Raw genomic sequence first — 25,033 nt, 5'->3', positions numbered from 1 at the left:
TCATGATTCAGATTCTACACACTAAATGTCTATTTTATGAAGAGATGTGACTAAAGTTAATGAGTAGTCAGTATTTCAATCATGCTATGTTATAAATATTAAAGTAAAGCTGTTTCCACAACAGCTGACTGCTCCTTTTAGGTCAGCTGACTGATCAATAAACAGATTACAATCGAAGGGGCATTGTGATCTGGTAAAAAAAAAAAAAAAACATCCACATAGGATACACCTGTGGTTCCTTTCTCTAAGATTTGGAAAGCACCTTTAACGATCCAGACATCCTGAATGATGGCAGACCTCGACGAATTTCCAGGTCAGGGCCGAAGGAGCAAGGATGGATGGAAGCATAATTAGCAGAACGGAAAGTAGCCCGTGTGTAATAGAGGTAGCACATGTCTGTCTGCGGCTGTTTCCGGGTCAACAGTGCCCAGCAACGACAAGGACTACAGTACAGCGGACATGACAAACTTGGAGAAAATGTGGGTTAAAAAAAACAAACAAAAAATACATTGAAATATATATCTTTAAGTGTGACCTATTATCTTGAGCACAAGGCTAAATCTTAATGCAAAAGGACAGGAGTTCATTTTTCTTGTCTCACCAGCATACCTCTCTAACAGGGTCGCCTTTATTCCCAGGCTAACACACACACAACAGTTTGATGCTGGTCATATGATGAGTCAGAAGGAACGATACCCTCCTTCCTCGAGGTCGTTTCCCACCGCTTATAGAAAGGGAACACTGCCATCAAAGTCGTGACATTTGCTTTACCCAGACTGAGATGCCATTCTTGAAACTAACCAGAGTAAATGGATAACGGGGGAGATATATTCTTACACCATCAGACGTGACATCTTCAAAAATTAATATGAATAACAGCAATAAGCATGCTAAGCTGGAGTTGTAGTGCTTAATATCAGTCAATTAAATATATGTGATGTGATTTGTCAGCGCTACAAATCTACAAAAATGTTCAAAACCTCGAAATGTACACCTCTGAATGAAGTACAACTTAAGCTATCACCAAATCCAGTTTCTCAACCCTGGTGCTAAGGATCTAAAGAACTACTGGTTTCCATTAAAGCGATCTAATTAGAGGTTATTTCACAAATGGGATAACAACAGTAAACTGGGGACAAGGGATACTAAATTAAAGTGGAAGTAGTAGTTGGAAAGTATTGTTTCCCCTTTGTGAGCAAAAACAGTGTAAAAATGTAAATACTGAACTTGTGTGTACAGTGTTTAAGTGTTTTTTTGCAGTAGAAGAAGAACAAACAGGATAATAATGTAGTATCACAGCACTCTGCACTCATCACATTAAAGCTTACAAACTGTGCGCTGTGTCCCTTCAGTGTTGACATATCATACTAACATGTTTTCTTAAAATTAATCAAAACAGGAAGTGCTGCTACAGTGTCAATAACAAACAAGAGAACGATTATTTCCTTACATGGAGAAAAACCAGACAAAACCCTTATTTGTTAAAGTCATGTCACACTAATCCAACAAAACATATCAAGTGCATAAATTATCAGTGAGGTTACCATCTAGGGTTGGAGCGGGAACAAGCTCTCAGGGGCCTGGATCAGATTAGAGCTGCAACAGTAAGTAGATTAATAAATCAACCAATTTATTAAAGTCATTTTTCAAGCAAAAATGCAATATTTAATGGTGCCAAGTTCTCAAATGTGAGAATTTGCGACATTTTCTGGGCTTTCATTATAGTAAATTGAATATTTCATGGTCTCGGACTGTTGATCAGACAATCCTCAAACTGACCTCTTGTTCTAAATATCATCAGATCGAAAGTAGAAGCAAAAGTACAACATTACCGTCATGCCATTTAAAAAGTTTTCCTTGTTTCCTATGCCAAACTCATAAATCCATACAGTGATGATGATTCATATGCCGTTCACATCTGCGCCTGACGACCAGGTTTCTAGTTTCACACCCTTCCTAGAATGACCGACAAAAAGCAGCTTGCTCCACAGCTCTGCTCGAGAACACTTTACAGTTACGTTGCAGCACATTGACTTTTACAATCTCGGTTCTCATTTCACACTGCATTTGCCCCTGTTCTTCTTTCAAGGACGATATTAGTGACTGCCCTTGGTCTGCCAAAACAGGAAAGATTACACATTTCAGCAAACGATCAGACAAACTGGAAAAATGGAGGAACATGTGGGTGACCGTTGCCTAACCTTAAAAAACGATGTAAGACTCAAATATTACCATCGAGAAAAACATGAGAAACTGCTATTTCTCAAGATGTCTTGTCTGTTTTTTAAATAATGAAGAGAGATTCATGAGCAATTTCTGCTTCAGTTGTGGTTCCAGTGGTTACACCACAAAGCCTCCAGTGCAGAAACCATTTAAAGATCAGCGGATCAGTAGATTTAACCCGTTAGAGCACCAACAACACTATATGGATCTGTCGTACTCAACATTATCAAGCCATGTAATGCATTCATTACATGCCCAAAGTAATCATGTTCACACTCTTTCATTCACTCAAATTTGTTTAACTATTGAAAAGGAGACGATTACTGGGAAGTCCAATCATTACTGTATATTAACTTTGTGATAGAGATCAACAGCTGCAATGAGAGAAAGGAAATGGCTTTGATATATTATCAAATTTAGATGTGTATTAATTGATTGGAAAGGAGCTTTTCTACAAATTGCTCCATGTTAGCTTCACTCAGCTAATCACACCTCTTAGTAGGGATGCACTGCCCAGGTATCAGTCCAGTACTGTGCTCATAAACTACTAATAATCATTAAAATACTTCCATAAAAATGATATTGCTGCCATTCAAATGCACCCGATATCACATAACAGCGACGTTACATTAGACTGTCAGTATTTGAGCAGGTGCAGGAAGAGAAATGTCAGCTGTTTGGAGATATTTAAGATAAATGAAGACAGCAAAAGCAAAGCACACATCCGCAAGTTCCGCTCTGCCAAATTATCTGATGAAAATAAATACCGTCATTAAAATCACACTTCGAGTCAGCTTCCTGAGAGTGTTCATTGGAAGCGTTGCAGAGCTACAATGGGCAATACATGATTCACAGATAATCAGCTAACCTTGAAATGCACGTTATGAGCTACTTGTGCTGACAAATTACCAAATTAGCTTAGCACAAAGTCCATACTATATTCTGCGTTAAAACCCAATTTGTTTTTTTAAATTAACAGCAGCAATCATGCATCTAAACCTGCAAGCAAGGGCTGCTTCCTTTGTTTTGTACAAAAGTCTGCGAGAAAAAAAAAAAAGCTGACAACCACTAATCACTAATCATCACATTCTGTGGTGACTCGGGTTGCCTTTTTGAGCACCAGCAGGCTGTGTATTGTCGATCTGACTTTTGATAGTATTTGCAGCCAGTTACCATGGCAGCAAATGAAACACCGCCTAAAAAAATTTCACAAGTTTCCAACAAACGCACACACTTTGGTTTGGTCAGAGGCTGTTTTCACAGTCGGCAGCCATCCCTTCAAATGGCTTGTCCTCACAGGCCTGTCATGTCACCCGCTGGCTTTATACTGGTAGCCAAATTAAATCCTATTGATAGAAAAAAAAAAAAAAAAAAAAACAGATTAAATGACCAAAGCTCATTTCAGGGAACACAAACTGTGACCCTGACAGGTGGCCAAATACACAGTCAACTCATCACTTACACATGGGCACAGAGGCATTCAGATATTCAGCGGCAAACAAGGAAGGCACAGCAGGCCTAAGTAACGCTGTACCCGGATAGACAAAGAAACATGCAGACTGATGAAAATAAAACCAAACAAACCTCTAAAAAAAAAAACTGGTGGAACTGATTTTTTTTGTTGTTTTATGGGAAGCTGGGGGGCAAAAATCCAATCAAAGCATAAAACTTTGCTTGGTACATGTTGCTTGTCTCTGCAAGATAATTCATCACAAAGAGAAGACGCTGCATCCTTCATTGTAAACCTTATGGCTCTTGGAAAAGTGGAATCAAATTATACCATCGAGAAAAACATGAGAAACTGCTATTTCTCAAGATGTCTTGTCTGTTTTTTAAATAATGAAGAGAGATTCATGAGCAATTTCTGCTTCAGTTGTGGTTCCAGTGGTTACACCACAAAGCCTCCAGTGCAGAAACCATTTAATCATCACTTACACATGGGCACAGAGGCATTCAGATATTCAGCGGCAAACAAGGAAGGCACAGCAGGCCTAAGTAACGCTGTACCCGGATAGACAAAGAAAATAAAACCAAACAAACCTCTAAAAAAAAAAACTGGTGGAACTGATTTTTTTTGTTGTTTTATGGGAAGCTGGGGGGCAAAAATCCAATCAAAGCATAAAACTTTGCTTGGTACATGTTGCTTGTCTCTGCAAGATAATTCATCACAAAGAGAAGACGCTGCATCCTTCATTGTAAACCTTATGGCTCTTGGAAAAGTGGAATCAAATTATATCAATATAGCCAGCTGGAATGTTTTTATTCCAATGGCAATAAGCTAAAACTGTAGATTTATTTCAAAGAATTAGATTTGAGAATCTTAAATTTGGACTGGAGTATTTTGGCTCTAACAAGACTGCAAACATCCTTTTTGGGGAGGCACGAAGAACTGAATGGAAACAGGGTGCAGCTTCATACCACACAAAACCACTTTCCACTCCTTCTCTTTCTTTTCATACATGAATTGCTACTAAACTGAGCATATCTGATGAAATCTGAACCTACTGTGCTTTCTACTCATTATTCAGCTTGGACAGGTTATGTGAATCATATGATTAAACTCTTCTTTTGTGACAAAGCAGCTTACATTCAGACAAAGGTCTGCGCAGATGTAATCAAGGTAATACCAAAAAAAAACAGGCAGGAAACAATGACACAGAGACAGGAAAAGAAACATTAATGACAGCAGCATAACGGTAAATAATCCTTGGTGAAAATTCTGGAAAGGGAAAAAAAACACATCACGTCCACACCAATAGAGGGAGGGAGCAAAAAAGATCTCCAAATCCATTGTCTTCACCCTGACCCCCCCCCCCCCCCTTTTATGCCCTAAAAGATTTCCCGCCACTCTGAGAGAGCAGGAACAAAGCCCATCTCCTGCTGCCTGTCTTTTTAGTTGGTTCAAGTAGTCTGAATAAATAGCTGACTGATGAACTGGGAACTCCACTCAACACTACTCCATTATAGTCAGCGATTCTGGGTTTAAATGAGTAACACTGGGAGAGGCCATGGTTTTCATATTCCCTTTGATGAGTCAGTCTAGTCTTATCTAATCTTCACAAGAGGAGCTGCCACCAGCCAAAAATGATAAGTGCTTTCTTCTGCCGGCGTAGACAATAGCATCACACCGGTCAACTCAGGCAACAGGTGGAGGAAAACTAAACTCCCACTCATGTAAAACAGATGCTCATGGGCACCCAGCGGTGGTGGGTCGATGCTGCTGTCCCATCAGCTGTTCATTGGAAAACAAAGCCACCATTCTGGTGTGCTCCTCTCCTTGCTCCTGGAAGAGCAGAGTCACAAATAGCACAGACACGTGTGACATGGAGCCGAACCAGAAAACACATTTCTCCCTCAGAGTCACATACATCCCTTATCATTTAGGAGAGTGAGAGTAATCCTGTAATAAATTTTAACAGGATGCAACACAGCTATACCCTAAAAAGATGTACATATTAATGGAAAAAATACTCCACAGCAAACCCTACAGTGGTAAAAACATAAATATCATTACTATCATTAGTAATTGCCGTATCACCGTATTAGTGACTGACAAACACAGATTTGACACAGATTCCTCTGCTACATTGGTGTTTGCTGTTGAAACCCATCACATTTCCGTTTTGTGACATCACCAGCATGCTTATGAAGTATTAAATGGACTTTTTACTTCTTTTTCCTCTCTTATTGTTAGGTCATGTGAACCACTATCTGCACGTGATAGCCTAAAACTGCATTAAAGCTGCCAGTCACACGCGTGCTTTTCTGTAGACAGCAACAGTCATGCGGTCCATATGGTCTTTAAAACAGAGTGAATGCACTTGAGAGTTAAGATCTTGGTCTAAAATATAAAAATACTACAAGAAAATTACCACGTTAAATATAGGTGAGGAGCTTAATGGGACTGGCTGGTTCACATCCCAAAAATTAGGTAAAAACTGCAACATTTAGGAGTCAAATTCTGCATTCAATACTGTTATTTATCACAATCTGATTTATTTAAAATGAACAGAAAATACCGTGTCACATGTTGGCTGACAATAAAATAATATTATTAAATGTTTTCTATGTGCAAGAAACATGTGTGGGGTTTCTCCCGTATAAAACGAAGCAATTTCATTATTTTACTACCAGTGAAAATAACGCTAAATATTATTTTTAGACTAAACATTTGCCGACATGTGGCTAACTATCTCACCCACAACACCATGACTGTAACGCCCGCCGGTAAGCTTAACAGTCCGGCTAGTTAACTTCGCTGCCCTGGCTGGACTTACCACGCTCGAAGTTGGCGCTAAATTTAATTCCCAGGAAACAAAGAAGACACAGGACTTCCAGCATCAAAACACCGCTACCCTTCTTCATTTCTATCTCTCAGGAAGAGTTAGATACATCACATTAAGTCACAGAATCGACCAAAGTCGCACCACCAACCCGAAATTAGAGAGAATTCCATCTTAAACGAGTAACCGTTAACGTTATTTTAACAGCAAATTCGCTTTTAACCGTCAGTTTTGCAGTGAATTACAAGTGAAAACAGCGCTTTCGCCTCAGAAATAACGGTCCTAGCAGGTTGACAGTGACTTTTAAGTCAGTTAACTCTGTCCTTAGTTCAACACACTAAGATAACCTACCTTTATCATCAGAGTCTGTGCAGTCTTGTTGTGTCTGAACCTCTCTGTCTTCGAAGCACTCTTGTTGCATTCACGTGCTCCTCGTAAAAGTTAAATTTCTGCTTACTGCGCAGTCATTTCAACACATTTTCAGCGACTGACCATGTAACAGAATTAGTATCTTTTAGAGAATTTATGTATTTCTCAATATTCAATGGTGTGGTGTTCACCAAGACATACCAGTAATGTCACAATTTCAGTTCAACCACATCGAAACCAGAATTTCCGATTTTACATGAAGTCGAGGGAGGAGGCGCAGAGAATTTCATAGTATTTTGTTGTGGGGTGGCATCAAAATGTCATTTGTTAACAATCTGCCAGCTTTTTGATTGTTTCCGTACCATCTGTCTTTGCGATGACGCAAGTCTTTACTGACACATAAAAAGACATACCCAAAAAAAGAGACAGACGCAGTGGACTCCAGTCAGTTACAGACTAGTTCTTTCTTTTGTCTGTTATAATATACAGTATAATTATACTTTTACTGTGCCTTTCACATTTTTTACTCTATGTTATTATTCTTGTGTGTCCTTGTTTTTTATTTTTTTACAGCGCTGTTTTGATGATTGCTGTCAATAAAGTCTACAGAGAGAACTGTCATGATTCCTGCCTCAGTCCTGTTTATGTTGTTTCCCTTCCCCTTTCTGTCCCTGTCTCTGTCTTCAGCCCCACACTCTCTTCTCTTGGCTTTGCCATTCTCCACTTGTCCACCAGATGCCAACTGACTTTCCTGCCTGGTTCCCACATCCACCTGCTCACCTGTCGCCACTTCCCGAACATCTTCACTTGCTGTCTACAGTGGGTGTTTCCATATAGCTTAGTGATGTGTATGCAAAGATGACAACTTCACCTTTCAGTGATTACCAACTGTCACAAGCAGAGAGATAGAGCGATGACAAATAACTAAAGTATACCATGGCTAATAATACCACTCCGACCTTAAGTTTTATATAAACGCCATGCAGCAGCCGCTGAAATGTATGAAGACAATCAGTCTCTTATCTAAGAGTTATTTGCTGGCTGTTCAGCTTGCTCTGCGTATGTAAAAGAAGACTGCTGGTATTAATTCAATGCTGCTCTGTGTTGATTTGCACAACAGAGAGTTCATTTCCAGAAACAGCAGTCCATCTTTTTGGAGCAAGAGAGATGTTAAAAAAGACATTCCTCAAATACAAACACTCTTTCAGTAGCAGTGGGCTATTTGTGTTCTGTCCCGAAAGCTCAGTGCCACCCTGGAAGTACAGTTTAAAGTTTTATGACACAAATTACACAGCTAAACACTCTTGTTTGTGTGCATGCATGGGAGGAAATGGGACGAAACAGGCATGGAGGGAGCTATTAACAAACTTTGTAATGTCTGCATTACTCAGACTTAACTGTCGTGTTTTTACAAATGCAAAGACACCACATGAATTTGGGCTGAATGTCAATGCCGATTGTGTTTAACAGTCTATGGCTCCCAGTCAAAGACAAAACAACACAAATAGAGAATAAGAAAGACAGTGTAAAATGTGAAAGCAAGTTTTCTCCGCACAAAGAGCAATTCTAAATGTTGAATTCTTGTCCTTTACATGAGATGGAACAAGAGCCCTTCAGGAAAAATGTACAATCAATTGGTACTATTATGCAACACAAAGTCCTGTTGTAAATCTGTCCAAAAAAGGAGAGCATGTGAAGTAAACATGCTACAATCCTCTCTTCCATTGCTTTTAAAGTACAGCCTGTTTTCTGAAGTGTCTGTGAGAAGTGACACCCATGTATAATTCCATCATAACACATGGGCCTGTCTGAACCGCCGCGCAGAGGCGATGTTTATGGCTGGTTTTGTGTTGCGTGTGAGTCTGCACACACTAAGCGTCCATCTCCGCTGTTTGCTCATATAGTCATGGTAGGTAAACAGTCATCCACACCCTGTCCCCCCCCCCCCCCCCCCCTCCTGTCTAAAAAAAGCTTGCTGTGGTTTTGCACAGAAACCATCTGTGAAGGAGCATTAGTCTGGCTGCTTCACTAACCTGTACCCAACAAGGAGGAGGAGGAGCTGGATCCAACAAGACTGAGGGTCCACTGTCTCTCTCTCTCTGCTTGTATAAAGACACAAAGACGCACTTGATTTCCATAATTCATATTCAAACTTCTTTATTTCCTACACAACCAGCTGAAAATGTATCCTGCCCTCTCCCTACTCTCTGTGTTTCTCTGAGCCTTTGGCTTTTTACTGACTTGTATAACCACAGGGAAAAGTCAGTCAGCAGCTTCCTCAGTGTAGTGGGGCACAGCCGGGTTTTTCCACAACGGGGTGAAAGGAGAGGGCGAAAGAAAATAAGAGGAAAAGAGGGAAGGAGTGAGACATAGAAAACAGAGAAGAGAGACATTGGTTCCTACAACACAGCAACAGCAAGTACCTCCTCATCCTCCATCAGACAAACACTATCCATACAGAAAAGAAAATGTAAGAAAGATGACTGCAGATGATGAAGAGCAAAGCAAACTGCAACAGTGGAAACAGTCTCAACAACTGTAAATCAACAGGTGCATTTGTGGTTGAGGTCTTTGCCAGCAACTGATTTCTGTGAGGCACCTGTGTGACAATATATCATCCTATATCCAGTGGAGTCATTTGCAGCGTGCAAAAACTGAACATGCAGCCATATCAACCTATTAATAAACCCATATCTTTCCATAGTAGCGCGTAAGTTATTGTAAAGGAGAATCACTGGCCTTTGATGCATGGTTGAAGGCATTTCTATTGTCGGAGGACAATCTTATGTCTCCAACTCCTTCAACTTCCTGCTGACCCCATACAGTTCCCTCTGGTGCCATATTTAGAACGCAAAGTTTATGAGCAAACAAACATCATACTAATTCAAGAGTATCCTGTGAAGTCTGTGGCATAAGAGGCGATCTCAGGGAGAGGCGGAGGGCATGACATGAATGAGCTGGAAGTGGCTTTCTGACCACATACTGAGATTTAAGAGGACAGCGGTAGAAAAAGGAATTCCAATGGATGGCCTCTTCAACCCCTAAATGGCTCAGGAGACACACAGAGAGTGAAGTAAATCCCATTTGGGATTAAGAATTTTGAGGCATGGCTACGTTTTCAAGGATTAAGCTTTGGACTGACGCAACGAAGACGGGCAAACAAAGAAAAAACTCCTCAGGGAGGTCTGAGAGAGTGAAATCCCTCCTCATCTTTACCTTGGTAGCCCCTTCAAATTCCCAACAGAGTGTAAGATTGTGAGAGGTCTGCAAAGGTCACGTACTAGTATGAAATCCCTGTCACGTTGGATGATCCACAAATCTGCTACAGACAATGAATTCCTCTCAATCCAGTGGTGCATTTAAGGACAAGAGCCGAGTTTGAGGCAGTCCATTATGGGATTCACCTCTTTAGGGGGAGACCAGCAACTGCAGAATTGGGATTAGTACCAAAATTCTGCACTTGTGGTGGGTTATTGCTCACATTCTTCTTGTAACTTGTAAATCTTTGAAAAGCCTCAAAAACCATTGGGATTTGGAATTTGTCGAGGGCCCGTTCCTTTCAGTACGATATCTGGATGTTCTCAATATGTCAGCAGATGAATTCACTTGTGTGAGCTGTGATATAAACTACTGATTAGAGGGACTAAACACTTCTCCTTGATACATGCGTGTACATTGATATATCTACATTTAAACATATTTGAGATTCTTGTGTGTATTTGCTTTCTTTTTCTGTCTGTTCACCTTTAAAAAACCTCTAAACCTCTAAAAGAACATCTCACTTCTCTTTGCTGTATTTACACTGTTCAACCCCTCAATTTTTACACTCCTCATAACAAAGGCTTAGATTTTGGGCACAAACTTATCTAAAAAATGAAGCATCGTTGCCAAATGTTCTTTAGATTTAGCAGCCTATAATTTGTAAGTGAAACGTTTATCGCTCAGATGCAGCCCTCTCTATTTTTTCAAGGATTATGTACGGTGAATAAAACTCGATAACTCCCTTTGCATTTTCCACTTATCAGTAACTTCATTTTTTTATTTCAGCAAAGAGAAACAAGTGTAATCCTTTATATCACATACTGTGAGAAAAGACTGAAACAGGCCTTGAAGCTAAGAGCTGAGAGTTCACATCAATCATTTCTGCCAACAAGCAGTTCTCAATGTTCGTCCAATAAATGCTCATAAAATTATGTAATAGTTCAAAATTTGTTCTGTGTATGAGGACGATGGTGCCAGTGTGTGTTCTTTTCATTTTTACACTCATGTGCTGTTGTGCTTGAATTTAACATGTGTATTAACAGTATTGTCCTGATGACAGGGTTGAATTCAGTGTTCCAGAGAAAGTTGGGGTTAAAGGTTAAATCCACACCGAAAACTGCTGCTGTTGAGGGGTCGAATCTTTGAGACATCAACCTAATTACTGATGTCACAACAAGTGTTTTTCATTAATAGTTAAGAAGTTAGCGTCTCAGATAAATAATTTAACCTATTTTAATGGGTTTCCTGGTGGCTATGTTGAAACTTGGTGTTCCAAAAAACATTTAGAAGATTTAATAAATCATCTTTCGTACAGCAGATGTGGGTATGCACGTTCAAACCGCATTGGACTCGTTCATATGAGATAGCTGAGACATGTTAAGTTCTGATATACACTTATATATATATATGACTTGTTATTGAGTTATATCTTATAGAGGCTTGAGGACACACAGCCTCACAGTTTCTAATGGTTTCTTTATCTCAGTTATTTGAACAATAATCTCCATACTTTCACAAGCTTGTAAGATGCATGTCTGGCTATTCACAATTACACTCAAACCTCCTGATGATGGTCACAGCCTCAACTGACTAATGTAGGATGATTGTGTTTATTTGCGCCACTCACAATAATTGCCATGAAGGAACTAAGGTACAGACGATGGACACAGTAGCATCGATATCTTTACAATATAATCAAATTCAACCATTTCCCAAATCTTAAGCAAGACCTTGCAATTTTGCAAAAGTCCAATTCAGAAAAAACGTTACAATTCAGCTTCATGTACAATCAAACTTTGGTCTCAACAGACCAACATCTCAGAGAGTTTCTCTTTCCTACAGTGCTCCTCTCTGGCAGAGCTCTTTCCCTCTATTAAAAACACAACAAATCATTTACCTGTAGTACCTAAAACTGATTTATGGAGCTTGTTTGGACAATTGTAAGAACAAACAGGCTTCATTAAGGGCCTTACGTTCCTCAATAATGTTCTACTTCCAGATTACTTATCTGCAAAGACAACTGGCAGCTAACTAACTAGGGAAGCTACAATAATACAAAGCTTAGACAGCTATATTGTTGGATGGTGAGTTACTGCGATATTGAGCTTTATGTGTTTGCTGTGAATTCCACCTCTACAAGTTGAAAGCTGATTATGTTGCAAGCCTTTTGATATACTTTAATTGTACATGGAAGAAAATTAGATGCAACTTAAACAGCAGATAGGTGTTTAATTTGGTGTTGAATACACATTTTTACTGAGATTTTGTTGCATATTGTTATGATTAACTAGAGAAAACCAGCTGCATTAAAAGTTTTGAAGATCATTTCACTTCACAAGGTTATTTGGTTATTGGCTTGTTCTTTAAGGAATCACATGTTCTTCCTGTGGCCTTGCAGTTGTGTCCAAAATTTTTACAAAACACTGTGAGTCCTTCACGAACTTCCACTCTGGAAAGCTTATTGTTCAATTTTGCGTGCATCAGTCTTTTAGGTACTTTGAAGTGCATTTTGAGTACATATCCTTTTTCCTTCCCCACCAAGAAAAAGCATCAGCAGCTTAATGATGAATGGTCTTTGCAGAGGAATTCTGTTACATTAATTTCTGATGTACAGATAAGATATATTTTAATAGCATATTTGGTTGTTGTGCTGTTGTTTATCATGGTACAGTCTGTACCAGCATGTACGCATGTGGGGTTTCCTGTGTGTCAGCTCGTTCCTGCACACGATATGCACGCTACACAATATATCTACCGTACTTCTAAAGTGTGTGCATGTGTGTTATTTGTATAAATGTGTGTTTGCATGCAAGCAGACATGTTTTCTTTGTACGTGCACTGTACATCCCCACATACCATAGCATCACCTGTTAAATCAATTCAGGAAATCTGAATTCCCTGTTGACAGTCTCAGCTGTTAAGACACTTCTGGTCCTGTGAGTAAATCTTGCTGTCAGCTCATGACCATCTTTGGATCTGCTCTTCTCTTCAGTGTTTTTAGTATCCTTGTCACTCTTTTTTTTTTTTTTTTTAAAGATCATCCTTATCAGTCCTCATCCTGGACCATCCTTTTATCTTATCAGGGACTGTCAGCAATCCTGTGGGTATGTTCTCATCTGGAAAATAATTAAATGGAGGTAACAGAGGGCAAGGTCTTTTTTTTTTCTCTGACTATATTGGAGTGCTGCCATTACCATGTTTTCTATGGCGTGGTTATGTCCATTTAACATCCTGTTTGCCCATTTAAAACCCATTATTCAATTGTTCTCTCTCTTTTACAGTGTGAGACGGCACCAGTTGTGTTTTCCAGTCTCACTCATACCAGCCCATTACACCATGACATGTTTGCAACCCGTTCCAATTGTTTGCTTTACTGTCTGGATCCCAGAGGCCATCTGTTGAAGCCATCATCCACGACGACAAATGCAAGGTTGTTATTGAAGCGAACTTATAATATGAGTACAAAAGATGATGATAAAATTATATTTTTATATATTTTTAACAGTCATGCTGCCAGAATCGAAGGTTGAGGATTTTTCAAGTCTACAGTAAGTCACCAGTGAAGGACTTTGGCCGTCTTCCAGGGATGAGTAACTGATGATTTATATGAACTATGCTTTCTCAAAAAGAAGTTCAAATGAAAGTGTTGACAGTGTGTTCTGTGAATTATTCAGAGTGATGGGGTCACTGTGGTTAGAAATACATGAATTGTTAGTCTTGGTTTGGGTGATCCACTAAAAATCTTCACTTATTCAGTGAAATATCTCAACATCTACTAGAATAATTGGCACAAAATGTTGTACAGACTTTCATAGTCCCCGATACTCTGGCGATCTCCTGACTTTTCCTCTATATCGCCACCATGAAGTTCACATTTGTGGTTTTGAGTGAAATATCTTGACGATTGGATGGATTACAATTAAATTTGGTAAAGATACATATTTGAAATATTTCTGGCATGATATAATGACACATTGGTCCTTTCATGCAGTAACATGAACATGAATAAAGAAACATCTATCCAGCGTAGTTTTCAAAAGAGTTCTTGTACTTTTACAAAAGTAGTTTTTAGTAGGCTTGAGTAGACTTAATTCACTTAAGTAAAACACAGGGAATATGGTTTGATAAAAGCATGTGAATAATGAATGACTTCTTGTCTTGTTGTTTCCACCAATGCTAAGAGTCTTATCATATTATTAAAGGCCATACACACCAACTCAGGTGTTTTCATTTATTCTGGCTGATTAGAGCTCTGCTTGAAGGTGGGTGGAGCTCTGCTAGGATTTACATAAGGTCACTAAATAACGATAAAGATGGAAGTTGTCCAACCTTAACAATTGCAAGAAAATCAGAAGATTTGGAGGTCAACCAGTCTGTACACACCCACACAAGCCTGACATGAGGTCTAATCAGCCAACATAAGTGAAAACATCTTTCTCTTGTATACATTTAGTGGAAAACAGCTCCAAGCAACAAGAAGTCATTCATTATTCACATGCTTTTATCAAACCATATTCCGTTTTTTAAGCACCCTGTATTTTTACAGGCTGAAATAAAGTAAATTGAGGGGCTGTCACCAGATCCTTCAGCTGCATGTGGACCGCATGGCAATGTGACATCCATATGATTAACTAAGATGCATCTGCCACATGCATGTTCTGACTGCATGTGAAATGTGAGCGTCACCACTTTGAAATGAAAATCCAACTAACGGGTCAACAAACTAACTTCAGTTTCACTTTTCTGCTGATATGCTGCTATAATATTTCTATTAAAGACCTTTTACCGATAAATACTTTCAATTCTTATATAAAAAAGGTTCACATGTTGATTTAAAGTCAAATTTCTGCATTTGAGACACAGCTTTATTTTCTTCACAGTGCTGTTTTTAGTTGTGTATTTTGTCCCTGCATGGCTCGGGGGTCAGTGTGCAACACAATGAAAGGTGAAACCTCAGTTTACAGATGGAAACCTGACAGTGGCTGGTATTTATAGCCAACAATAAACAGAGGAGCAAAGCACCATCCTCAAGCATGAGGATGATGTGATACACAGTACAGCAGAGGCATTTTAAAATTATCAAAGGTTGGTGGCAGCAATGATCTGTAACAGGTAGTAATGTTTTATGAGGTAGGAAATGAAAAATAATCCTAATGATGTCATCAGGGTCATCTCAGTTTGAGCTTGGAGACTAAATATTTTTAACAGAAACCTTTGTTACAAACAATGTTACATGGAGTTTGAAAGAAATGGGCTTTTACCAGGCAGGGAGGGTCTAACGAGAGATGCCTTTGAGATGCATTATGGGAACTGTAGGATCCAGTGTTTTGGGAGATTGACACATACTGAGGACTAAAAGTCATGATATCTCTGCTGCTTACACTTTGACCATTTTAAAAAAAAAAAAGGTCTCTTTGAAGTCCTACATCATGGAAATGAGAACTAAATCATTGGAAAATCCCTTTGAGATTACATAAAAACTACTTTGGATTTTAGTCAGAAACTTTCTCTAAACAAACAGTCAAAAAACCCAAAAGTAATTTATGATTAAACAGAAAAGCAAGAACATTCTGAAGTTTTCCCTCCTTATTTTTTTACTGCAAAAATGATTAAAACCATTATTAATGTGGACAAAATGTTTGATATCTAAAAAATCCTATTAACTGACTAATCAATGAATTGACTTCTCATGTGCATAGCAACTTGTTTTGATAATAAAGATACATTAAATATGAAACAGATAAAAGAGCCTGAATATCAAACCACAAAAAGTATTTAAATTGAAGACAGTATTATAGACAATATTTTGAATAATTTAGGCTGAACATGGCAGAGACTGTAGCATGTCCATGTGGTTTCAGAGTCGCAGGTCTTACAACATGTCAGCCTTCATGTTAGATGAGCTTGTCATGACACAGGCGAAGGTGCAGAGGAAAGTAAGACAGTCAAGTTAGGTGACTAAACTATGCTGATTAAGTTGTGGTTGTCTAGAAAATAAAGCAGTCTAGCCTGGTTGAGTAATATTGTCTGAATCATCAAAACACAAACCTCAAAAAGTGACTATGGATGTTTGTGTGTGTGTGTGTGTGTGTGTTCTTCAGAAATGCAACCACGTCTAAAACTTAATCTGAAGACTCAAATGCAATTTCCTGGATATGGCTTAGCCAGTAGGCTCAAATATGACAGGCAGTGCAGCAATATTATTCCTCTGGCTTCAGTATCGTGGCTGTGCAGACCTAAAAAAAACAAAACAAAACATAAACTGTGGGAAGTCTATACCAGTCTAAACAATGACCCAGAAATAAAGTTTTATAAAATCAGTGGAATTTTTTTTCAACTGTCCCAGCGTTTTTACTCTTTCATCCTGTGACTCATACAGACTTTGATGAGTTTCATCTCATTAATCTGTGGATAGCCCACATCAGAGAAAATGTGCCAGTTCAATTCAGTGCTAGTAAGTACGGAAAATAAGGCCATGACATCTAAATCACCCTGAAAGGCTCGTGCCCATAATCATGTAAATGTTAGCCCTCGACTCAGGCTCTGTGTGTGGTCTTGGCTCCTTCTCACACAACATAAATTTCCTAAATACATCTCAGTATCAAAATCATCTGATTTCTTTCTTGGAAAAACATATTAATAAAGGCTTAGTCTGCAGGAGCTGGCCGAACAGCTGAAGTGCAAGGGCAATATTGTTCAGAAAAATTACAATTAGTTCCCTAAATCTCTTACTCCTGATCGTGATTCCATTATACCCAGTGCACATAAGTCAACACAGACATACAACAGTATCAGCAAACCAGATACGAGGAAGGAGGCGAATGGAGTCCAATGTTCACCTTAAAGTAATTTTAATCAAGGTAACGGACCGTTTCATTTGGTCGCCTGTCTATGGCATCAGACCCCTCTACCAAAGAGTATAGTGCACAAGATGCATGCCTCAGCGTTGTGTTTGTCCGCTACAATTGCATCTACCAAAGAGTAACTTGCACACATACAAGATAATGCATCGGTGTTGTGGTTGTTCGACAGAAACTGTTGTCTTAAGTTATCAGAGAAATAAACTGGGCAAATGTTGGCAGCATTAGCAGCAGCTCAGCTAACAGCCCCCCCAGGAAGTCCGGTGCTCGCAGAACATTGTCGGAGAAACATTGATTTTTTAGGTGAAACAGCTTTATTCAGTATTTTTACTGATTTTAATCTGCGTGTACATTTGTTTTTGGAGAGGAGGAGACCTCTGCGGATAATTCGGCTCCCAGTAAAAACATCCTTAACGATGAACACTGGAGTAATCCTATCCTGGAGAAGCTAGTTGTTTAACAATGAAGACAACAACTCCTATGATCTCTTGCTACTTCACACTGTCATCACACTCCGTCTTTTGTTATTGTTTTGATTGAGAGACCCCCTAGCTGCTGAAATTACATATTGTGCGTTTAAAGGATAGGTTCACATTTTTCAAGTCTATCTTAAAACAACAGTCAAGTGTCCATATGAACACTGAAAGAGGTTTTCCTCGCTGTAATCACTCCTCCTGTTCATACTGGCTGTTAAAAGATCCCCTTTAAATGCACTTTCAATGTAAGTGATGGGGGCCAAAATCCACAGTGTGTCCACACAGTCATTTTGTGCAAAAATGCATTTAAAAGTTGATCTGACCTTATATGAGACTTCAGCAGTCTGAGTTAGTCATATCAAGTGGATATCTGTCAGCCTTTTAGCAGCCTTTTTAGCATCTAATTTCCTCTTTGCGTTTCCCTGTTGAGCTGCAGTGAAAGTATAGTAACAAAAAGAGGAACTTTTGGACTAAAAAGACTGTAACATTGAAAGATATCTACTTGATTTGACTCATGTGGACAGTTGAAGCTTCATATTAGCTTCAGATCAACTTTTAAATACATTTTTGCACAGAAGGAGGTTTGTGGATTTTGGCCCCCATCACTTACATTGTAAGTGAATTATGAAGGGATCTTCTATTAGTCAGTATGAACAGGAGGAATGATTATGACCAGTCACATACAGTGCATGCAAGCTCCTTGGTGGATTACTTTGTAGCGTGAATGTTGTATTGGTCTATCTATCTCACAATTGTCGCAACAAAAGATAACACAGTTGCTGCTGTTATAACTTTCCAGAGTTGCAAAATCTGTTTGTGAGTATTACTAACTGCTGTGAGGTGTTTTGGTGTAATAAGCCTTTAAACGCATTAATCTGTAGCTCCAACTGAACTTCCTGGATTGTATTTCATTATCTCACTGGTACCTCACCACTGCAGCCCCTTGCATTGTTTTAACTCAGGGCTGATTTCAGTCTGAGTGCAGCCTTAACAAATTTTATCTTCTTTGTTTAATCCATAGACGTTTGTATGTTTTTACAGGGTAATATGAGTCTGACTATTTCTTGGCTGGGAGCAGTGATTTCCTGGGTATCTTGTCATGGCAACAAGGCTCCAGCTCCAGCTTCTAACATCTAACATATATGAGAGGTAACAATCTTCTCATCTAAGTCTTGGCAAGAACTTGAATAAGTCAAAATGTCAAACATTGCTTTTAATCGAGCCAAATATGACGGCAGCTCTCACACTATGTGATGTTAGGTGTATCAAGTGCGAAATGGCAGTGACCCAAAAACATCATATTCCCACAGAAACTCAACAGATACACAATAGTATGGCTGAATGCCTCCTACTAAAGACATGCAGAGACGTGTATCTGTGTCAAATTGTTCCAAGTTGTTCTGCCTGAATCTTAGGCTCCACTCTCAGTCAGATACTCCAGTCTGACACACTTTGTCACTTTGTGGACAGAACGTGGTTTACAACAGAAAACCACTGGCAAAAATTAGATCAAGATCCAACGTTATTCGAAAGACTGAAATGGCAAACATATGTTTCTGATTATTTCAAGGAGTTTCCCTGAACCAACATGGGGAAGTTATGTAATCTCATCCCCTGATGAAAAACGGTTTTCTTACCCTTCCATTCTTCATGCAGAAACACAGCGCTGACACATTCTTTCATTGTGAAATGTACTGTATTGATTATGTGATGAATACAAACCTGCATGAATATTTGTTGATAAAAGCCATACTGACCCCAATTTGCCTCCTATAAACTCAACAAACGTGTGTGTATGTGTGTGTGAGTAAGTGAGTGACTGTGAGATGCTTTATTCAAGATGTAAAAGCAAACTTAAGCTTATTTACTTATGGAAAGTTAATTAGACCACATTCCAGTGTATTTAAACTAAACTGATCTGAATCAAGACTTATTTTCTGAACAAATATGCTTAAGTCAGTATTTTCTTTCAGACAACTATAGGAGCTCTCTAAATCTCTCTCTACTTCCTTGTTTATGTGTGAGAACCTGATACAGCAAACAAACTAAATACCTACACAGACCACACGCAAATACACACATACTAAATATTAGTGCTGAAACCATAAGGCGATTAATTGATTAGTTGATTGACAGAATCAATCTGATAACATGCTATGCCAAATGTCTTAGTTTATGTCTTAGGGAATCACCAAAGCAGGGGTGGAAGAAGTACTCAGATCCTTTACTTAAGTACAGTAAAAGTACTAATACAGCAATGTAAAAAAATACTTCATTACAAGTAAAAGTACTGCATGAAAACTCTTACTTGAGTAAAAGTACAAGTATTAGCACCTTGATGTAGTTAAAGTATTGCAGTAAAAGTAGTGGTTTGGTCCCTCTGACTGATATATCATTAGATTATTAATACTGAAGGATCAGTGTGTAAGCAGCATGTTACTGTTGTAGCTGCAGGAGGTGGAGCTAGTTTGAACTACTTTATACACAGTTAGCTAGTTTAGTCCAGTGGTTCCCAACCTAGGGGTCAGGCACCTCCAAAGGGTCACCAGATGAATCTGAGGGGTTGTGAGATGATGAATGGGAGAGAAAAGAATAAAAAATAAAGTTCTGATACACAAATCTGTTTTCAGTTTTTGGATTTTTTTTCTAATCTTTGATTTTTGGAGAAATATTGGATCATTTGAACATTTATTGAAATGAAACCATGTGAGAATTTTAGAGGGAAAAATCAGTATTTGGTGGAGCTGTTAACAACTCATACACATCTGATACGTTACCCCGACTAAAATCTAAAAAGGTTGGAAACCACTGGTTTCATCTTTAACAATGTGTTGTCTTTTAAAAGTTTGTTATATTATCCATTGTGTCAAATCTTCATCTGAAAAGTAACTAAAGCTTTCAAATAAATGCAGTGGAGTAGAAAGTATAAAGTAGCACCAAATGGAAATATTCAAGTAAAGTACACGTTCCTCAAAATTACACTTAAGTACAGTACTTGAGTAAATGTACTTTTTCAAATGTTACTTTCCACCACTGCACCCAAGTTATTACAGTTCATCCCAAGTGGCCACTAGCACAGCTTGAGGTTGAAGCCAATGCGGAAGTACCTTAACCCCATGTCTAGACAGCAAACGAAGCGTGAGCAGCCCGTCAGCAGAGCAGCAGAAGCAACCAGTGCTCTGTCTGTGTATCTACACTGGAGGCATTCAGGTGCAGTGTTGAGCATAGGTCACCTGCATGTTGGAAGCGCTCAGAGCCAAATACCAGCCCAGCAACCTCCAGGCCTGAAAAATGAAGCCAAAGCGGAAGTGACAAAAACTGCAGTTCCTCGAATGGCCACTTGAGGCTGGCTCCAAAAGCAAGTCAATCCCTATATTCCCCCATGTTAAAACGCCCAACTTTACAGCAGAAATAAACATGTTTACAGCCTGCTACAAAAAACAGTTTTGTGTCCGGTGCAGACAGCTGCATAGATACATTAGTGTATCTGTTGTGTGTGACGTGCACATGAAAAACACATCTGACACATTTGCTGTCTCGAAACGGGGTCAAAGGTGAAATGCCACCAACAGCCACTAGATGTTGGCTCTAATTGACTCCCATTGGTGTTGCCAGATGTGCAATGTTAAAGTATCGTACGTACCAGAGGCTTAAAATTATCTTATTTTGAGGAAAATTATCGTACTAACCAAGAGAACAAATAGGCGTAAATGTGTAATTTCAGAAAACATGTATTTATTGAGACAATTACTTTTTTGACACTGCCTACAAATCTAGCCACATCGTTTAAAAAAAAAAAAAATGCTGACGTAGTTATATGTGTGTGGAAGGAGGTAGTCTTTCAGGACTCACTCAAATAAAAATGTCCCAATATTGAAAACAAAAGCATAGCTGTTCAATAAATAAATACATTTTCTTAACTTTTTTTTCCTGGATGCAGCAGCAGTAAGCTATCTCTCATGCAAATGACAGCTGTGCTAGTGAGTCACTTCCATCATCACAACAAGCATGATTTTTCTGGAAAAATGTCACTTGAGAAGAGAGGCGTAAACACAGACATAAGATCCATATTTTACTATCCTGATCGTGTCAGGAAATTAATTAAAATGAGATAGACTGATAATATCTTCTAAATGTCACAAAATGGTCAAATTATCGTACATTATGGGACTTTTGGCATTATTCATTGTGCATCGTACGCGAGCAAAATTATCGTACAAATACGATAATTATCGTATATCTGGCAACGATGACTCCCATTTAAAAAGGCTCAACTTCTCTCTATAAATACTAAGTTAATCATTTTTTTCAATGTCATTATGGTCTCAATTTAAATTTGGGAAATTTTTGCTCCATTAATAAGATTTGAAGACTTATAGTAGCTTTGATGTCTGTGATTGACAGTTCGCTCACCTGAAACTCCCTCTGGCTTTAAGATAAGATAAGTTAAGATATAATTTATTGTCCCACAAGGGAAATTTTTCTCGGGCTCCGAGCCGCTGCATCACACAACACACTTACCGGCAGTGTCACAATGCACATGTACACATAAAACATAGATCATACATACACACATACATACATTCAGGATTAAACGTACTTAATGTGTTTAAACGAGCTTAAATTCACATGTTGAGTGAGACAGTATATTTTTAGGGATAATAAAAAGAATAGAGAAGTAAGGGAAACAAAAACAATCATTTAAAAAAGCCAAATATGGTCAAACCAGATAATAAATAGCCAATATTTGTTGAGATATTTGAATCTGGACCAAAGTTGTGGTCAATCAACACTACCATCACTTGAGAGTTTGATAGTTTTGGTTGAAACGACTCAACGATTCATCTGATAATTGAGAGAATAATCGACAAATTGTTGCAGCCCTGCAAAATACAGTCAACTCTTGTTGACCTTTGTGCTCTTGCTTTGCCTTTCAGCAAATCTCACTGATTCATCAGAATTCATGTCGTGTCCCAGAGGGCATCTGGTTGTAAACATAATGACGCTTTTGATGAACCAGTCTTAGTCACCTGGTTGCACTCCAGTGCATCATATTACCCTGCTACATACTTGTGTGCTGTCTGTTGCCCTGGTCTGGTTTTTGAGATAGAGCTTTCTAATTATAGTTGTCTAGTTGTCTCGGGACACAAGGTCATTATGGGGGATCAGGTGATCAGAGACACAAAAAAGCACAATGTTTGGGACATATCCAGTTATTTTCTAGGCTATATTTTTCATATTGTCAATAAATCTTATGTGCAGAGTCTAACTAAAAATTAACTGATCCGATTTACAAGTACTATGTATGTATCCAAAGCCTGTTCATTTTATTCGTCTGTGCTGTAGCTGAGCTCCGTTGTTCTCCAAAAACTACTGCAGTGAAAACTGACAACACAGCAGCTTATCACTGTGAGAATAGCACCTGTCTTGATAAGAAAGCAACTGAAAAGGTCGTCAAACATTCCGCCAACATTGAATCAAGCACACTGAGGAGAGAGATGGTGTGTGTGTGTGTGTGTGTGTGTGCGTGTGTGCATGGTGAGAACATAGTATCAAGTGTTTACATGATACAGTAGTGATTTTTAGCTCAGTGGGGTCTATTCTCAGAGCTCTTTCATGCTGTCCCCTGCTGTGAAGTGAGTATGTGTGTGTGTGTGTGTGAGGAGGATCTATAGTCTCACACTATCACCTGCTGTGATGTCTCAACTCAGACTGTGCACAAGTCTCAACCTCTGGCCCAGAAACTTTGAGTCCAAAGCGAGGTCAGCTTTCAACTTCCTTTGCAGCTATCACAACATGCATGCTGGATTATTTACAGAGAGATACTGCGAGTCAGCATGCATGCATTAGACTGATATCACATATCAAGTATAGCTATAAGCAAAGGACTGTAGTCATACATCATCTGGCGCACTTTCAACACTATGCACTGTTGGAGACGTGATGCGCCTGTCACGTCCAAGCAGCGCACTGCGACTTCGTGACCATTTGACCTTGTCACCATTTCTGCCAGAGCTCCACATTCAAACAGAATCGGCTGGTGCTATAAAGCAAACATCTGGAGTTGCACATAGCAGAGAATAATAACATGGGCATCCCCCCCACCTCCTCCCCAGGCACAGTATTTTTGGCAGGCTGTGTCAGCAGTCTCTCTATTATCATTTAGTTTCTATCATAGATGTATGAGAAAGAGACTTACCTTCACACAAATGGTTGGCAATGCCCTCACATTTGAGCAGCACGTCGGTGCCCAAACAACAGCATTCATGCATGCATTCGTCTGTTTTTCCCTCGTCTCACTCAGCAGTAAAACTCAACTCAACGCTGCACATTCATGCAGTTGGCAGAGAGAGACGGGCTGCAGGGGGGTGTCTGACTGGTCCAGATTCCGACAAATAGCGGGGCAGCTGGTTACTTTGGATTTCTGCAAATAAACCAGCAGATTGTAATCCCTTTAAAACATGCGTCAGAGTCCAAGGCCAGATATTGGGTCAGAGAGCGAGAGAGGATATATTACCAAATAAAAAGGTCTCTATTTATAAAATCAACTCCTTTCTGGTTCTGTACCCCTACCACTACTACTAATTCAGGTGATTTAACATAAGCAGGGGTGTAGAGAGTTATGGGCACTGAACCTGCTATCAAATACATCCCTAATAAGAACAGAATCCTCTAAATTTTGTTAACAGAAAACATTTGTTATTTGGATCTTGATCAAAATAGACAATGAAAGACAATCATTCACAGTGTAGTAGTTTGTAAGAAATTACTATATAAAATACTTGTTTTATAAGACAATAACATTAAAAGAGCAGCATTAACCAGCTGGTTGTTTTGCAGAATGTGGGAAGGAGTGGTGATGTTCTGACAACTCACCAACAGAAGAATAAGAAGGAGAGGTGAAGACAAGAGATCTTCCTTATTGATTTTTCTTTTTTAAAAACTTGCGTACTTTACAGGCTCACATGCCATTTTTGGCTTAAATCATTTAGTAAAGCAACAACTGACAACTAAGGCTTCACTCGATCCAGTCATCAGATCTGTAAGAGGACGAGCATGTGGGCATACGTGAGGAAACAACTGCGTTGGAAACCTTCCCACGGCAGCAACTGCAGCAGCAGTGTCACTCATTCTCTTTGCTTTTAATAGCAGCACTACTCACTGCGTGAAAGGTCCAGCGCGTGATTAATGTATACTGAGATTAGCAACAGAGAGTAAACAATCAGGTAAATGTATCTTCTGGCCCTCTTCAAGATTTTCTACAAACAAATTGTCCTTGAGTTTACACATGGATCTAAAACGTGTATATCAGGAATGTGATTAGATGGACTGCAAATTTAACACAGAAAACTACATCAGTACTTGAGAATCTGTCCAGTAAACTCAAAAAAAATAACAAGAGTTCCTGTGTCTGCATTTTGTCTCATTGTGACACCTCCCACATTAAACACGAATGAAAAAAAATATGAAAAACATTCATTTTAAACCGCAGTAACATGATCATCAATTTTTATTTCTATTGCCCAAGACCCTGCATGTTTGTGTGTGCATGTTTTAGTTT

At 39.0% G+C, this 25,033-nt stretch overlaps 1 protein-coding gene across 4 annotated transcripts in view; it reads right to left on the bottom strand.

The window, feature by feature from the left end:
* LOC121911599 (equilibrative nucleoside transporter 1-like) overlaps positions 1–23,880 on the bottom strand; it is a 42,326-nt gene extending 18,446 nt beyond the window's left edge. Inside the window, exon 1 of one of the 4 annotated variants that reach the window (XM_042433225.1) lies at positions 23,672–23,880. The gene's annotated coding sequence lies outside the window, so the exon portion shown is untranslated. Of the gene's footprint in view, positions 1–1,832; positions 2,496–6,500; positions 6,818–6,857; positions 6,951–23,671 lie in introns of those variants that run through there. The other 3 variants (XM_042433222.1, XM_042433224.1, XM_042433226.1) reach the window with 3 other exon arrangements.
* Between the last annotated feature and the right edge of the window lie 1,153 nt (positions 23,881–25,033).

This window comes from Thunnus maccoyii, chromosome 14 (assembly GCF_910596095.1).
Source record: "Thunnus maccoyii chromosome 14, fThuMac1.1, whole genome shotgun sequence".
Lineage (NCBI taxonomy): Eukaryota > Metazoa > Chordata > Actinopteri > Scombriformes > Scombridae > Thunnus > Thunnus maccoyii.
Note: the sequence above shows the minus strand (reverse complement) of the source record. Positions and strands in the feature narration are given on the sequence as shown.